Source organism: Muntiacus reevesi, chromosome 1 (genome assembly GCF_963930625.1).
Source record: "Muntiacus reevesi chromosome 1, mMunRee1.1, whole genome shotgun sequence".
NCBI lineage: Eukaryota > Metazoa > Chordata > Mammalia > Artiodactyla > Cervidae > Muntiacus > Muntiacus reevesi.
Genome location: NC_089249.1, coordinates 194,882,889 through 194,890,574, shown reverse-complemented (window position 1 = coordinate 194,890,574; position 7,686 = coordinate 194,882,889). Strand labels below are relative to the sequence as shown.

Below are 7,686 nucleotides of genomic sequence, written 5' to 3'. Positions count from 1 at the left end.
TGGAGCAACTAAGCCCATGCACCACAACTGCTGGATCCCTGCTCTAGAGCCCAGGAGGTGCTAGTACTGAAACCCACATGCCTAGAGCCCATGCTCAATAACAAGAGAAGTCACCACAGTGAGAAGCCCACGCTACAGGGAAGGGTAGCTCCCTGCTCTCAGCATCTAGAGAAAACCTTCATGAAGCAGTGAAGACCTAGTGAAGCCAAAAATAAATAAATCTTTTCAACAGAAAAAAAAAATGCTTCTTAGAAACTCGATTTATAATTGCCAAAACTTGGATGGGATGCCAACGTCCTTCACTGCACGAATGGATAATCAACAGGACCCATTCCTGCTGCAGCATACCTCATGGAAATAAAGGGACGTGATTGTTTTTAATTTGCTTTTTTTTTTTTTTTTTCTTTGACTGCCTTGGGTCTTGGTTGCAACACTCGGGGTCTTCCTTGCGACATGCCAGATCTTTCTGTTGCTGCAAGGGGGCTCTTGGTTGTGGTAGGTGAGCTTGTTTCTCTAGTTCCTCCATGCCAGCTTCTCTCTAGTTGTGGCATTGGGGCTCAGTAGTTGGGGCACGTAGGTTTAGTTGCACTGGGGCTGGTGGGATCCTAATTTCCCAACCAGGGATCGAACCTATGTCCCCTGCATTGGAGGGTGGATTTTTAACCCCTGAACCACCAGGGAAGTTCCAGAACATGATTTTTTGAAAACTGATTTCAATTTTTACTAATGTAAAATTGACTCTATATTGAAACAGCTAAAACATGTAAACAATAATAATTTCTAGTTGTATTTTTAATTTGATTGATTCATTTTTGGCTGTGCTGGGTCTTTGTTTCTCCCCAGGGTTTTCTCTAGTTGTGCCAAGTGGGAGCTACTCTTCAATTGTGGTGCATAGGCTTCTTATTTCAATGGCTTCTCCTGCTGCAGAGAAGATGGGCTTCAGTAGTTTCATCACATGGGCTCAGTAGTTATGATTCAAAGGCTCAATAGTTATGGTGCACAGGCCTATTTGCTTAGTGGCATGTGGGATCTTTCCAGACCAGGAATGGAACCAGTGTCGCCTGTGCTGGCAGGTGGATTCTTTACCACTGAACCACCAGGGAAGCCCCACAAATCATTCAGTTCAGTTCAGTTCAGTCACTCAGTCGTGTCCGACTCTTTGCGACCCCATGAATCGCGGCACACCAGGACTCCCTGTCCATCACAAACTCCCTGAGTCTACTCAAATTCGTGCCCATAGAGTCGGTGATGCCATCCAGCCATCTCATCCTCTCTTGTCCCCTTCTCTTCCTACCCCTAATCCCTCCCAGCATCAGGGTCTTTTCCAATGAGTCAACTCTTTGCATGAGCTGGTCAAAGTATTGGAGTTTCAGCTTCAGCATCAGTCCTTCCAATGAACACCCAGGACTTAACTCCTTTAGGATGGACTGGTTGGATCTCCTTGCAGTCCAAGGGACTCTCAAGAGTCTTCTCCAACACCACAGTTCAAAAGCATCAAATTTTCGGAGCTCAGCTTTCTTCACAGTCCAACTCTCACATCCATACATGACCACTAGAAAAACCATAGCCTTGACCAGACGGACCTTTGTTGGCAAAGTAATGTCTCTGCTTTTTAATATGCTATCTAGGTTGGTCATAACTTTCACTTCCAAGGAGTAAGCGTCTTTTAATTTCATGGCTGCAGTCACCATGTGCAGTGATTTTGGAGCCCCCAAAAATAAAGTCTGACACTGTTTCCACTGTCTCCCCATCTATTTCCCATGAGGTAATGGGACCAGATGCCATGATCTTAGTTTTCTGAATGTTAAGCTTTAAGCCAGCTTTTTCACTCTTCTCTTTCACTTTCATCAAAAGGCTTTTTAGTTTCTCTTCACTTTCTGCCATAAGGGTGGTGTCATTTGCATATCTGAGGTTATTGATATTTTCCCCGGCAATCTTGATTCCAGCTTGTGCTTCTTCCAGCCCAGCGTTTCTCATGATGTACTCTGCATAGAAGATAAATGCTGGGGTCCAGCCTCAGCAGGATCCAGGGGTACCCTCAGGATGAACGGCGTCGGCGAGAAAAGGAGAGAGAGAGAGAGAACAGACTGGAGGGGTGTAGTAGAGTCTGGCAAATCTTTATTTTTTTACCGTAGCTTTTATATTCTAAGTTAGTACATTTTTAAGGGGAAGATAGTTTAATATTACATCAGCTTATCCTTCATGAAACTAAGGTGTTTTCTGCAACTTCTTTGTGAGAGTCTTATACATTACCTTCTGGCCTTGGGGCCTATTGAGATTTTGTGACCTAGGAGAATGCAAAGCTGTTTTCTGTAATCTATTCTTTAATGAACACAAAGGTCAGTCCTTTTGCAGAAGTTATCAGTTAAATTTATCTAAAAGGTTTACCACACAAAGACTCTGCAGCTCTGGTGAGGCAGCCCCTGTTTAGCATTCCTGGTTAAAATTAACAAGTTTAAACTCTTATTTTTCTAAATCTTTAACTATAACCACTTTTAGAATAATATTTTTATGTTCTCTAATAGGGCCTCCTCACCCCCGAAGGGCTCTGTGTCTATTAGGGCCTTATGTTATCAGGTTCTTTATGCTGTTTTATGATTAGGGTATTGTAAGCAATCATGCATATTAGTACCAAGGGCATAAACGCATTTGCCAAACAAACTAAAATACAGCAAAGGAGTTTAAATTAAAACAGTCCTTTCACCCTGGATAATCTCATAAAATACCACCACCTGGGAAACTTATTGATTAAAGTTCTAAATTGATCCTTATTAGGAAAGAGATCAGGGAAGGCCTTCTGCCTGTGTCACAGAAATTAGGGAGTAGTCTATTGAAGCAAGCATCAGAAAGACAGATGTCATCTTTAAGGTGAGCACCGGGGACAGCTTTTCGGAATCCTGGAAACCTGATCCGCCTTGCCCGTCAGGCCTTTTCCTCATGACCTTGTTATGGGTGGGATCTTGTGTGCTGGCTCCCGGCAGTTAAATAAGCAGGGTGACAATATACAGCCTTGACATACTCCTTTTCCTATTTGGAACCAGTCTGCTGTTCCATGTCCAGTTCTAACTGTTGCTTCCTGACCTGCATACAGGTTTCTCAAGAGGCAGGTTAGGTGGTCTGGTATTCCCATCTCTTTCAGAATTTCCCACAGTTTATTGTGATCCACACAGCTGAAGGCTTTGGCGTAGTCAATAAAGCAGAAATAGATGTTTTTCTGGAACTCTCTTGCTTTTTTGATGATCCAGTGGATATTGGCAATTTGATCTCTGGTTCCTCTGCCTTTCCTAAAACCAGCCTGAACATCTGGAAGTTCTCGGTTCACGTATTGCTGAAGCCTGGCTTGGAAAATTTTGAGCATTACTTTACTAGCGTGTGAGATGAGTGCAATTGTGCAGTAGTTTGAGCAATCTTTGGGATTGCCTTTCTTTGGGATTGGAATGAAAACTGACCTTTTCCAGTCCTATGGCCACTGCTGAGTTTTCCAAATTTGCTGGCATATTGAGTGCAGCACTTTCACAGCATCATCTTTCAAGATTTGAAATAGCTCAACTGGAATCTCATCACATCCACTAGCTTTGTTCGTAGTGATGCTTCCTAAGGCCCATTTGACTTCACATTCCAGGATGTCTGGCTCTAGGTGAGTGATCACACCACCGTGATTATCTGGGTCTTGAAGATCTTTTTTGTACAGTTTTTCTGTGTATTCTTGCCACCGCTTCTTAATACATTCTGCTTCTGTTAGGTCCATACCATTTCTGTCCTTTATTGAGCCCATTTTTGCATGAAATATTCCCTTGGTATCTCTAATTTTCCTGAAGAGATCTCTAGTCTTTCCCATTCTATTGTTTTCCTCTATTTCTTTGCATTGATCGCTGAGGAAGGCTTTCTTATCTCTCCTGGCTATTCTTTGGAACTCTGCATTCAAATGGGAATATCTTTCCTTTTCTTTTTTGCTTTTCACTTTTCTTCATTTCACAGCTATTTGTAAGGCCTCCTCAGACAACCATTTTGCCTTTTTGCATTTCTTTTTTGGGGGGATGGTCTTCTTCCCTGTCTCCTGTACAATGTCATGAACCTCCATCCATAGTTCATCAGGCTCTCTGTCTATCAGGTCTAGTCCCTTAAATCTATTTCTCACTTTCACTGTATAGTCATAAGAGATTTGATTTAGGTCATACCTGAATGGTCTAGTGGTTATCCTTACTTTCTTCAGTTTAAGTCTGAATTTGGCAATAAGGAGTTCATGATCTGAGCCACAGTCAGCTCCTGGTCTTGTTTTTGCTGACTGTATAGAGCTTCTCCATCTTTGGCTGCAAAGAATATAATCAATCTGATTTAGGTGTTGACCATCTGGTCATGTCCATGTGTAGAGTCTTCTCTTGTGTTGCTGGAAGAGGGTGTTTGCTATGACCAGTGCGTTCTCTTGGCAAAACTCTATTAGCCTTTGCCCTGCTTCATTCCATACACCAAGGCCAAATTTGCCTGTTGCTCCAGGTGTTTCTTGACTTCCTACTTTTGCATTCCAGACCCCTATAATGAAAAGGACATCTTTTGGGGGTGTTAGTTCTAAAAGGTCTTGTAGGTTTTCATAGAACCATTCAACTTCAGCTTCTTCAGCAATACTGACTGGGGCATAGGCTTGGATTACCATGATATTGAATGGTTTGCCTTGGAAATGAACAGAGATCATTCTGTCATTTTTGAGATTGCATCCAAGTACTGCTTTTCGGACTCTTTTGTTGACTATGATGACTACTCCATTTCTTCTAAGGAATTCCTGCCCACAGTAGTAGATATAATGGTCATCTGAGTTAAATTCACCCATTCCAGTCCATTTTAGTTCGCTGATTCCTAGAATGTCAACATTCACTCTTGCCATCTCCTGTTTGACCACTTCCAATTTGCCTTGATTCATGGACCTAACATTCCAGGTTCCTAAGCAATATTCCTCTTTACAGCATCGGACCTTGCTTCTATCACCAGTCCCATCCACAACTGGGTATTGTTTTTACTTTGGGTCTATTTCTTCATTCTTTCTGAAGTTATTTCTCCACTGATCTCCAGTAGCATATTGGGCACCTACTGACCTGGGGAGTTTCTCTTTCAGTATCCTATCATTTTGCCTTCTCATACTGTTCATGGGGTTCTCAAGGCAAGAATACTGAAGTGGCTTGCCATTCCCTTCTCCAGTGGACCACATTCATTAGAAAGTTACAAATCAAAACCAAAAGGAGTTATCACCTCCAACCTGTTAGAATGGTTGTTTCCAAAAAGACAAGAAGTACCAAATGCTTGCTAAGATGTAGTAAAGAGAAAAACTTTTGTTGCAGTGTTTGTGGGAATGTAAATTGGTGCAGCCATTGTGAAAGTCAGTATGAAGGGTCCTTAAAAACTTAAAAATGGAACCAACAATTCAACTGAATATATATGAATAAAGCCACTATCCTGAATAACCATCTAGACACACATGATTGTTATAGGATTATTTACAAGACTCGAGATATGGATATGACCTAAATATCTATCAAAAGATGAATATAAGGAAAAAGAGTGATTTTATATTTTATATGTATGTAGATATCTGTATACATGTGTATACATACACATTTACATAAATATGTATGTGTGTATATATACACATATATATTTATATACACAGAGATACGGTGGTATAGTAGTCAATCATAAAAAATAAGGGCGTCCACTATTTGCAACAGTATGGATGATCCTCGAATGCCTCATACTAAGTGTAATAAGTCAGAGAAAGACAACTATTGTCAGATCTCCCGTATATGTAGAATTCAAAAAAAACCTCAAATAAAAAAATTCATAGAAAAGTAAGTTGATACTTGTAGTTGCCAGAGGGAGAGAATTGGTGAGAAAAGAAATAGGATGAAAGTTGTCCAAAAGTACAAACTTCCCGTTATAAGATGAATAAATACAAAAGTCATAATGTACAATAAGATGATTGTAATTAACACAGCTCTATGCTATATGAAATTTCTTAATGAAATAAAGCCTAAGAATTCTCATGATAAGAAACAACTTTTCTTTTTTTATTTTGGTAACTGTATAAAACTCACTGTGGTAATCACTTCATAATACATGTAAGTCATCATTATACTGTACACTTTCAACTCTGATACCTCATAAAACTAGAAAAAGAATTTAAAGACAAAAATATTCAAAACACTGTCACTGAACGAGAACACGTTACTCCTGTTTAGTTTTCAGGTTATTTTTATTTAACCATAAAAGTTTAACAGCTTCTTAACCCTACACACCCAGTAGAATTTTTCAAAGAAATAATATTATGTCTTATTGCACCATGACTCTGGCTAAGAGCCTCCACTATCAGGGCCACCTCGAAAATTGCCACCTCTAGGTCCTTTTCCATACCCATGATTGCCATCTTGCATATCCATCAGATCCTCCTCTAATGTCCCTTCCGTGTCCTGCTCCAAAATTTCCACCACCACCATGAGACTCTCCAAATGCAAAGTGGCCTCCCCTTCCACCTCTAGAACTTTGGGCAACCTGCTTTTTATATCAAGAAAATGCCTTTCTTCTACACAATGACCATTGATGGTATGAATTTTCTGCAACACTCTCTTATCCATGGGATTGTGGTCATCAAAAATCACAAGCCCAAAGCCTCTTTTCCTTCCAGACTATCAGTAATTATCTCAGTGGCATCAATTTCTCTATATTTCCCAAAGTGATCTCTAAGATGATGCTCCTCAGTGTCCTCTGAAATTCTACCAACAAATAGCTTCTTCATAGTGACAAGAGCCCCCAGTTTTCCATAGTCCTCTCTTGGGACAGCGTGTTTAGGGGTGACCCTTTTCCCATCAATGGAATGAGATCTGGCCACCATGACAGCATCCATCTCAGCCATGGAGGAAAACGTGATACAACCAAATCTTCTTGATGTCTGGCTGGCAGGATCCGTTATGACCACACAGTCTGTAAGTCTTCCCCACTGCTTACTCTGTAGGTCTTCAGGCTTTCTTCTGTGGTTTCAGAGCTCAAGCCACCAATAAAGAGTTCACAGAATTGTCCCTTTCCTCTCTTTTTTGTGTCCAAAGTGACAGATGTTGAAGTTTTCTTCATCATGAGCTTAGTCGCTTGAGCCCGTTTCCAGAAGCTGAGGGGGATAAGGGAGATCGCAGAGACTAACATAAACTGATGGGTCTCAGCCCCAAGGTAAGGACAGTGCCTCCGTGAGGACCTCCACAGGGACCCAGTGATGCTGCACTGTTGCTGGAGCCACTGCTGCCCTTGAATCAGTCTTGAACAAACAATATTTGACTTTTCTGCAAAACATCATTTAACAGAGTGATTTTCCTGATCCAGTCATCAAGATTCTTATTGTATTTTCTCTACATTGATTTTTTCCAACTCTTAATTTTTTATGTATTATTGTTTTTGGTACTACTTTATTCACTAAATTAGATATTCAGTGAAGAGATTATTAACATGGACTTTAAGGATTTACACGGAGATATTTATCGATTGAGCATCCCAGGCAAAGCTAGTGGTAAAGAACCCACCTGCTAGTACAGGAGCCGCAGGAGGTATGAGTTCAGTTACTGAGTTGGGAAGATCCCCTAGAGGAGGAAATAGCAATCCCCTGCATTGGGGGTTGAACCTTCAGGTTCAACCAGGATTGCCTGGGAAATACCA

At 41.0% G+C, this 7,686-nt stretch overlaps 1 pseudogene; it reads right to left on the bottom strand.

Moving 5' to 3' along the window:
* Positions 1-6,549: 6,549 nt before the first annotated feature.
* On the bottom strand, positions 6,550-7,113 carry LOC136156648 (heterogeneous nuclear ribonucleoproteins A2/B1 pseudogene; annotated as a pseudogene).
* Positions 7,114-7,686: the final 573 nt, after the last annotated feature.